Genomic DNA, 10,380 nt, shown 5'->3' with positions numbered 1-10,380 from the left:
AGATTGTCTCTTATTACTTGATTATACAGTACTTGACGTAATAGTCTCTTGATTGTAATTGCATAGGCCATGTATATTGCATTACCTGCTTAGCTTTACCAAATATCATGTTTTCTTATCCTCATCTTTTTATCCCTTTGGATGTAAAATCTAAAATCTCTTACTCATAGGCCAGGCAAGGGTTGCAATACCTCACTGCACAGCTATGCATACCTCATATGTTGCATGAAGTTTAATAGTCCCCTTCATTTCTCTAAGATCGAGACTGAATATGGTGGACTTTCAGCTTTCTGAAGCCAAGTGTATTGATTAAGTCTGAAAATGGCAGTTAATCAGCTACATGCGTGTCAGCTCCTCCGCAGACCCACCTCAGCTAGAATAATTTCTGTCAGCATGCATAGGGCTGCCTCCACTTCACTCCTGTGCCCCCAAGAAACTTGCCCTGCCTCTAGAGACCCTTTGTGGAAACCACCCCGTCCCCTGTGATCCCGACCGCAGTCCTTCCAGTCCTCTAGGCTTAGCAGAAGATGAAAGCCAGAGCTCCTCAGAGCCAGGGGGTGTGGCATTGACTTTTGACTGCCCTCCAGTATTTACAGAAAGTCAATTACCATGAGCTATCCCTTTCTCTTGCCAGTCCTTTCTCCTTACAAAGCCCTCAACCTGAAAAGGAGCAAATGTCTCAATGTACAGTGCTCAGAAATTACTATAGGGCAGCTGCGCTTCACCTCATGTTTCTACAGACACTGACTTTGCATGAATCACATTTCTTAACAATCTTCAGTTTAAATTTATATTTGTTTGCAAGCCAAAGCTATTTATCAGTCCATGCAAAAGATCTGTTCATAAAAGGCACCACCTTTGCCACAAACTACCTTGATACATCTGTACCGTCTCCCATTAGTGCCATCCACCCTAGCTAGACATCAATACTTACGGATTGCTTTGAATCTTTTCATATTCTCCTGCTGAGTGGATGCTGCTTCATACAACTGTTGAAAGAAATAGCTTTTCCTGGAGAAAAAAAGGGAAGGCTTCAAAGAGACAAGACTGTGCAGGAGGTTCATTGGGCTGGTACAGCTATTAATGAGCCAACAAGGAAGCACCCAGCATCCAAGAAAGACCTTCCAGAAGCACCCACTTCACTGCAGAGCACGTCACTCTCTTCAGCAGGTGGCTAACCAGCAAGAGGCTAGAAGAAGCCTCGTGAATGTAATATTGCTGACAAATGGCAACAAGCAAAGTCTAATTTTCAGTAGCTCTTTCAGAGGCTGTGGCAGTTAGTCAGGTTTTGATCACTTTGACACCAGTACAAATCTTAAAGGATGATACCTTTAAGGCCTTCAGTTGCTGTAGAGATGCTGTAGCATTAGTTGTACTGCACACAGCAACATTTCCTCATTACATCAGTGATAAAGTTACCACAGACTGTCCAGGCAGGTTTTGAAATTTCTGGCATGCATAATGTAAGGGACTGCACAGCTGTGAACACTACGGGAAAAAAAAAAAAGAAAAAAGAAAAAAGTAAAAAAATAAGGCAAGAGCACAAGAGGGAAAGAGGCATGTTCACATTTCACATCTTGGGGTATACAGTCCTAGCCTAGGACAGTACAGCGACAAACAACAGAATGAAATGAGACACATCTGAGAACAAGGGAGAAAACAGCAGCTAAACCTGGGGCCCTCCCAAGCCCTCAGGATCCAGGCTATGGTTAGATTTACCATTGTGACTGCTGAGACTGCTGCCTGTTGTCCAGGCAATAGAGCCTGGAAATCAGGAGAAGACCAGATCTGAGATTTCCCACAGGCTCACAGGGCAGACCTGAGAAAATCATTGAGTCCCCTCGTGTCGTAGCCCATCTGCAAAGCAGGCACCAGGGCAGCAGCTCCTCAGAAAAGTAGAACAAAGATGAAAGAAACATATAGCATAACTTGATTTACCTCTCAAAATTTTTCTTAATTGATAGTGGTGTCAGAGTCAGGCTGCTCCCTCTCTGTGCTGGCTGAATTAATCAATTTTTCTCTGCTCCAGCCCTACGCGTGACAGGCAGGAGTTACCCAGTCTATTCAAATGTTATCATTTCGACATTCATCTGCATTTTCTCTCCTCTCTGGGCACTCGTGAAAGTTTTCATGCCATAGTTTATTTACAGTACATTCAATTCATGCCTCTAGCCATCCTAGGGACATCCCACACACCACATCTTACAAAGGCTTTAGGACTCATTTTAAACCTACTGGTGATACACAGACTGCGCTATGTGGCTATGGAACGTCACATTTAATTGCCTTACACATCTGAATCACATTAGAATTATTCAGGAATTTAGATACATTAGAACACAAACTGCAGATAAACTACCCATTTTGATCTTTGTCAGCATAACCCCCCCAGCAGCTATAGCAACCTGCTCTGAATTCTATTTAACAAACTAATTTTTATTTGACTGCTGTATTATATTGTTTGCCTAGAAAAATAGCAGAGATTTTTGCTGAGCCCACCATTTATCTTTGCACGTATACCCACATTCTGATTAGGAGGAAGATATTTCCCACCATAGAGCTTGCAAACTTACATGTATCATTCCCAATACTTAAATTATGACAATTTCCTTATCATTAAAAACTTTCTATTAATAATTTATATGAGTTTCAGCCCTAGAGGAAAAGCATTTGATCGCAAACCTGAGAAGAAAATTGGATGCATTATTGGCTGGATTTCTTACCCCAGCCATAGAAAAGACATTAAATGCAGGCCACTAACACACAAAGCATAATTTAAAGACAGAATATAACCAGTATGCAAAACTGTCCAGTAACATTACAGCTAGAAACAAATGTGTCGGTTAAGCAGTGTAATTCCTTGAAAGATGAAGACCTTGTTCCCCCTGCAACACTCTCCTTGCAGAAGGCACTGTTACCTGAGGCAGTTGCCAGTTACGGAGTGGTTCTTGTGCAGCCCACAGCAGAGATTTCATGATGTCAGGCTGGCATCTGATCACTTTGGCCTTCTGGAGCATGGGATCTACTGATTATTTTGCTCTTCATAATAAAGGTGCAAGGCAACCTATTAGCTCTACTTCTTTTATTTATTGCACTGAAGGGTTCAAAACACTTCCTGAAAATGCTACTACAATACCAAAGTGCATAGCAGTTTGCTTTCCTCCCCCAAATACTAGGTTTCTTCTGTTTCCCAGCGTATCTGCAAAGGGACATTTTTGTAACAGGCTTGGATGGGTCAAAGATCATCCTCTTGGTTAAAGGTGTTGTAAGTAAATACCTCACTGCATGCAAACGCTTTGGGATCCTGTAGTGGGATCTAGTGGGGATTACGAATGCCACCAAGACTTCTCTCTGCAATTACCCATGTACTGAATGTGCTGAATGTTTAGCCCAGGGTGTGCAAACCCTTTGAAAATATCCACTACCAAAATCCTCCAAAAACCTGTAAGAGCAACTTCCAAAGTACAGTCTGAGAAGTCCTGTACAAAGACTTTCAGTTATAAACACCTTTAACCAGCCCAGTGGAGGCTGTCTCCCCTGTAGCAGCGACAGGGGGGTTTCAGCTGCATGAGGATGCAGGCGAGCACTGAGCACTCAGGCTGTCAGCCTGTCTGGAGCAAAAATCATGTCCACTGCACCTTCCAGCCTCTTCTGGTTCCCCCTTCCCTCCGCAGGGCTCTACACGGTGTCAAGGAGCCGTGCAAGAGCTGTCTGTTCCAGGGGCGACGCGCTGCTCAGAACTGGCTCTCTGCCATTAAGAAGACACTGAGTTGAGTCTTTTGAGTGGCAGGGACCTGAAATGGAATGCCACAGCTGGGGCTCTCCTAGGAAGTAACAGAGTGAAGTGGTAAGTGCATTACACATTTCTCACCCTGATGTCTTCTCCTGTGAAGTGGTCCTCTGCGAGCAAGACTTCAGGACCTCCTGTTCTATAACTAATATAATAAAAAGAACATATGCTTCCTACCTTTACAGTGTGTTACAGGGATAAAGCAGAATAGGTTCAAGCCTACCATCTGTGTCCTAGATGTATCAATAGGTTAAAGAGGTATTAAAGAAAAAACAAGCTTTATCATCTCACTGATGCTTATGTTATGAAGGCTAGTTGCTAGAAAACTAGGCATCACACCTAGGTGAATGGAAAAGACTGTTTCTTGTATGCCTTTATCACAAATCATCATATTATCTGGTTGATGAAAGATGGCATTCAAAACAGAGAGATCAACAATGCCGCTGTTGTGTTGAGATGCGCTCAATGACTTTCCAGCAACTGCTACTGCCACCACGCTTTAGCGTGTTCTCAAGGGGCCAGATAAAACTGATGGCTGAAAGTCGTTCAGCATCAGGTTTCTTTGCAGTTGTGCTCATGATGGGAAGGGTGCCTTACAGGCATTCAACAACATGGTAGTCCTTGTCCTGAGAAGCCATTAAGGATGATCAAGCAGAGAAATAATAGAAGCAGAGGAAAAAAATAACAGCAAAACATGGTGCAATTTAAAACAATTCATGAGATATGTGCAGAAGTTATATTTAAAAGCAGAAAGAAGAGGCTTGTGTAGGAGCTTGTGAGGGTTAGACCTGCGTAGTGACGTTGCGTGGAAGCCTTTATTGGAATTCCTGTTAAGTCATCTATGACTGACAGCAACTTCAGCATGGATGGGACTGTGCCCCAAGTGAACGTAAAAATAAATCACCCAGATAATGTAGCAACACTTCAAATGTACTTAGTAGTCATGAATTTTCTCACAGAGATTTAGAGTAGCACTTGCTCAAAAGGGAATGATTGCAGAATCTGAAATGTAAGCATTCAGAGAGCAAATTAATGTCTAATTATGAATGCTAAAAATAAAAACAGAGCTATTAATTTCAGGAGCAAATGATGAGCCCTCATGGTATGAAGAAAAGTAACATCCCTCTAGAAAATATTTGAAGAGTCCATTGATATATTTGCCATAATTTAGTCAAATTACTGCCAGAATTTTCCTCTGACAAGTTCTCTTACAAAACTATTTTGTATTCCCTTATACAGTTGCCACCTTCCAAGAAGACCTCTGGTTCAGGAATAATTAACACAAAACTAATGGGAATTTATTAAACTAGATTTTGGTGGAAAGTGAAGTACAGATAGGCTTCCTAACTTGAATAAAAATGATACTGTCAGATCTCAGTGCAGATTATGAAGAATATGATTTCTCTCAAAGGTCTCCCTTGACAGACACCTAAGTAAAAGGCCATTTAAAAGGTCAATATTCTCATTTTTTCTTTAGGACTGCAGTCCCCAAGGGAATGTCTCAGCATCCTTTAAAATATATGGAAAATGGGAGGGTAGAGAAATAGGGGAGGAAAGGAAGATACCTCAGGGCTATCTGTTCTTTTTTCCTGCAGCATCATAACGTGGACAGAAGAGCAGTCTCTCCAGTGCCAAGGCCCAGACCCACCAAACAGTCATATGGCAGCAGGAAAGTAGGAGCTTTCATCTGGACACAGGATTTCTATATTAAAGACCCGTAAACACTGGCCAAAATAAAAGCATTTAAGCCAAGGATTACGTTTTGCCCAGGTCCTGGTAACATTTTTATTTCGTAAAAAAGGACACATTTTCAGCTGTTCCAGTGGCATTTAGTTCATTTCACCAAAGAAACCATGCAACTTAATATAAGCAATTATAAAAGTAAGAGGAGAAATTGCCGATTCCCTCAGAGAAATCTTGTCAGACTTCACACTTGCAAACCTCCCTCTCTCTGAAGGGCATTCAAAATGCACCAAATGGCAAAAATCCCTAAAGGTGCACAGTTAATGTGGTAGTTCAGCTAGTGTGTTGAAAAACAGGGAAAACGTTCTATACATCATTAATAAAAAGATTATTAAAAATTGCACTTCTGAGGTAGACCCCAGAGGTCCAAACGTAAATTGTCTCAGACACTGGAACCCCAAAAGCAGTGCCTTTATTTTAACAGTGATACAATGTCTCCGTTGTCTTCTCCACGAAGCTCTCAAAATGCCAGTTACCCAAGGAAGTACACAGCTCCTCAGGCGAATTTTGCAACTCACCTGATGCTGCAGCAGCCGTGACCAGACTGCCATAGCAGTGCCAGAGTTTGCTAATTAAAAACTAAAGTGCTGCAGGGTTGTCCTACGAGCACAACCAGAAACGTATGGCAGATTTATGTTATATTTTATAGATAGGTGCAGTATGGGCCAACAAAAAGCTCTTGGCTCTGGGTGGCATGGCAATACAGCCCAAGCAAGCAACCCCAGCTGAGAGGCAGATTTATCAGCTAGAGGCTGTCACCGGTCTACTGCAGCTCCGCAGCTCTAGCAAGGTCACAGATGAGCGCAGCGAAGCCTGTCCATCTGAAAAGGACCAGGTTCATAGAATCATAGAATGGTTTGGGTTGGAAGGGACCTTAAAGATCATCTGATTCCAACCCCCCTACCATGAGGCGGGACATCTTCCACTAGACCAGGCTGATCAGAGCTCCATCCAACCTGGCCTTGAACACTGCCAGGGAGGGGGCATCCACAGCTTCTCTGGGCAACCTGTTCCAGTGTTTCACCACCCTCATGGTAAAGAATTTCTTCCTAATATCTAATCTAAATCTGTCCCCTTTTAGTTTACAGCCATTCCCCCTTGTCCTATCACTACACAGCCTTGTGAAAAGCCCCTCTCCATCCTTCCTGTAGGCCCCCTTCAGGCAGTGAAAGGCTGCTATAAGGTCACCCCGGAGCCTTCTCATCTCCAGGCTGAACAGCCCTGACTCTCTTAGCCTGTCCTCGTAGGAGAAGTCCTCCAGCCCTCTGCTTATCTTCATGGCCCTGCTCTGGACCCGCTCCAACACGTCCATGTCCTTCTTATGTTGGGGGCTCCAAAGCTGGATGCAGTACTCCAGGTGGGGTCTCACAAGAGTGGAGTAAAGGGGTAGAATCACCTCCCTCGACCTGCTGGCCACGCTTCTCTTGATGCAGCCCAGGATTACCCCTAGCTGTAGTAGCTCGAGGCTTTGAGAAGGATGGAGGCTCTGGTCGAGTCACCCGGCACTCCAGGCAGCCTGCTCCTGCTCCAGCGAGGCACTGCTCAGCTGGCACACACTTTTCCAGCTTCACCAACTTCAGCTCGCTCAGCCCCAGTCTGCTTAGGCTTCCCCAGCAGCCACCCTCTTCGCCAAGGGCACAGCAGGTCCCTCACCAGCAGACACCGCTGCTAAATGTCTTCCCAGAACTAGATCCTCCAGCTTGTTTTATTCATGTCTCACACTTGCCCTCACTTTCCCAGCCGGGCCCGTTCCTTTGCCCGATGCAGCCATGCTGCGTACTCATCTGTGAATAGCGCTAAGCTCTCCATGTCCCCTTCTCACGCTCTATGATTAGCTACATCCGTGCTTCTCAACTCTCATCTTGCCTTTTTCTTCATATCTTCTCTTACACTGTTTTTCACCTGACACTGACCCTCATCCGCCACGCACATCCTCCCTTTGCCTTCTGATCTCCTATTCCACAAAGCTTCACAGACCGCACTTCTCCCTGTGTGCTGCCGCCCTTCCCTCCTGCGTGTGTCGCTGGAGACAGTCACGCGCATCCTCAGTGTAAGCGCTACGTAAAAGCATTGCAGAATTAAGTCTTGGACTATAGGATATTAGGGGCTTGGTATTAGTGTTTTTTTTTATTATCTGTGATATACAAATAGTGCCTGATAAAAAAAAAAAAAGGAGGAATTTCTGTATGTGTTCAGATCCCTGCATACCACGACTCCTGTGGAGAGTATGCGATGACTCAGATATCTCTTTACATTAGGATGTGATTCACACGAGTACTCACCAAAGCCATTCAGTTTCTGAGGCATTAAAAATTAGGAAAGAACCCTAAGTGAAGAGAGCTTAACTTAGTACCAGCGAAACGAACAGAGATGTTACTTCCTTTGTACTTGCAGAAGGAATCCCATGTCTTTTTCCCTCACCAGTATTACTATCTCCTAGGATTTTTTTTTTTTTTTAAATCTCTCATGTTTGATGTAAAGATTGATTCAAGAAGATTTTGAGTAAAGATCTGTAGATGAGCTTTTGGATATGATTAAGTTTGTACTTCATTGCTTTTTCCCACATCCAGAGGCCACACATCTGGTCAAAACATTATCTAATTGAGGTTGCAACAAAAAAAAATTAGTCCTCATCATGTCTACAGTTCACAGATCGCATGTTTCGTATTAATGGTATAATGAGCATTTTAAATGTTGTACTAAGAGCAGTACATGATTTGAAATGGTTCCTGCATTTCAAGTAATTGTATGTATTAAAATAAATAGCAAAAGTGTGCAAACTAACCATCCAGACTGGCTGGGGCTAATGGATCTTTTATCTCTACTTACAAGAAATTCTCTTTGGAAACAGGAAGAGCTTTCCTTAGCAAGGATGAAGAAAGCAAGGAAAGGGAAGGCATCAAAATAACTCATTTGCTTTATAAGGTATGATATTCTTTACCTACTATTCAACTTGAATCATTTTCTATGCACTGGGAGGTGGAAGGGTTCTGGAATTTACTTATACCACTTAATGGGAAGGTAACAAAGGAGGTAGTTGTGCAGTAAAACCTGAAAAACAACACAGTTCACAGGTGAGGATATAGCTAAATGATATTCTGAGGCAATTCTTTGCTATGTAAAAGAGTGGTAACAACGTGAACACAAGAAAATTGCTTTCTCAAGGTAACCAGGTCTGTGCCAGGGATGGTACACTTACGCACAAGTGGTTACATAAATTACTCTTCTAAGGATGCACTTCAAACAATTTGTTAGTATAAATCTCACTCAGAACTAGAAACATTACATGAGTTTAGTGGCCCTGCTGATGGAAATCGGAGACAAATGGATCTAGCTGAATCTATAACTTCAGACATTTTCAACCTTGACGAACTTCAATCTTCTCCAAAGGGTTCCTGCCAGAGTTTTTAGATTGATTTTAAGAGGCACTTATCCAAAATGGTGAAAATGTAGCAAGAACTACATTTGGATGAAGCTTTATCATTTTTGTGCAGTACCTAGGTACTTTCTGGTAGGCTCTAAATAAGCTTGTGTAGACGGATCTCCAGAGACTGGGAAAGGGAGGTGAATAAGGTCATTGGGAGCCCTACTCCCATCTGCAGACCCACCATTCCCGTTATGGACTAGGATGCTCTGTCCCAGTTCGGAGTCGTTCCACACACGTGGCAGAATTCATCAAGCTCTGGGCAGGGGCCAGCTTGTCTTACTACTGCTGGAGATCAAGTGCTTCTAAAATTGCTTTCCTTTTCCTTCGTGAATTAATTTCCTGCATTTCCAGTCTCTGAAGTGTGAAAACATCAGACATATGTCTACTCCACACAGAGCGGCAAGTCATGAAGAGACAGGCAAGAGATTTATCAAAGAAAGGGGAAAGTGCCAAAGGCTCCTTGAAACTCCTGAGGCTACGTTTACGTCAGCAAGGAGTAAGGCCCAACAAGAGTAAATTTGTAGTTTCTCTCACTTCTGAAAATGCAGCATCTAACCTACATGCATTTGGAGTGTAGGGGATACTCTGAACTACCTCCAGTCTAGTCCCATCAGTTCGGACATGTTAAATATGGTCTTGCAGTACCTTCTCATTTAGGTTCACTTGAAAGAAGTGCAGTTGGTGCTATCTGTGAACCAAAGCATTGTAAGTGGCAATAACTGGGAAGGGGTTTCTTCGTTCTTATTATTTTTCCCCCAAAAGTGCACTCCTGACAAACCAAAACACCTTGTAGGAGCAGCTGTAATAGAAAGGATCTGCAAGACAATAAAGCAGTAATCAAAGGCAGAAAGAGAAGCAGTCAGAAGTGAGGCTAAGAAAGAGGAGAGAATTGCCAAAAGTAATAAGCTTCATTAAAACTGGAAAATAGAGCAAGGTGAGAGCAGAGTGCAAAGTGTTCTGAGATTTCTGGCTACCTTGCTAACAACAGCTGCAATGGAAGCCCGAAAGCCACAAGTCAGAGAACAGCACAATGAAATTTATTGAAGAGAAGATGAATGTAGTGTAAGCATATAGACAACTATACATTGAAACACAGAAGACAAGGTGCTGAAACAAGGACAGAAAAACTGCAAATTGAATGGTGAGGATGCAAGCAGTGGCTCGGAGGAGCTGGGATTAAGAGAACAAGATGAAGGTCAGCCAAAGAAAGCAGAGCACGCATTTTCAGCTGAATGCAGTCCAAACCCTCATCTTAGGATAATAGAAAATTTGAGATTCCATGATTTTTGATCTTCCTGTTTTGTTCTGTTCTGCCTTGCAGCTTTACATTTGCCTGTCCCCTATGGAAAGAGTCATCCTATTGTAACGCCATACCTTATTTTTTTGATTAGGCCTATTGCTGAAATATAGAGTGACTCAC

At 42.9% G+C, this 10,380-nt stretch overlaps 1 protein-coding gene across 5 annotated transcripts in view; it reads right to left on the bottom strand.

Moving 5' to 3' along the window:
* WDR25 (WD repeat domain 25) overlaps positions 1-10,380 on the bottom strand; it is a 92,657-nt gene that overhangs the window by 8,148 nt on the left and 74,129 nt on the right. For 3 of the 5 annotated variants that reach the window (XR_012764561.1, XR_012764560.1, XR_012764559.1), the window contains one exon: positions 935-1,488. The exons of 1 other annotated variant lie outside the window; for it this stretch is intronic. The gene's annotated coding sequence lies outside the window, so the exon portion shown is untranslated. Of the gene's footprint in view, positions 1-300; positions 1,489-10,380 lie in introns of those variants that run through there. One more of the 5 variants, XR_012764563.1, reaches the window with a different exon arrangement.

The sequence above is a fragment of the Opisthocomus hoazin genome, chromosome 7, assembly GCF_030867145.1.
Source record: "Opisthocomus hoazin isolate bOpiHoa1 chromosome 7, bOpiHoa1.hap1, whole genome shotgun sequence".
NCBI classification, from domain to species: domain Eukaryota; kingdom Metazoa; phylum Chordata; class Aves; order Opisthocomiformes; family Opisthocomidae; genus Opisthocomus; species Opisthocomus hoazin.
This window is presented reverse-complemented; position numbering and strand designations above follow the sequence as displayed.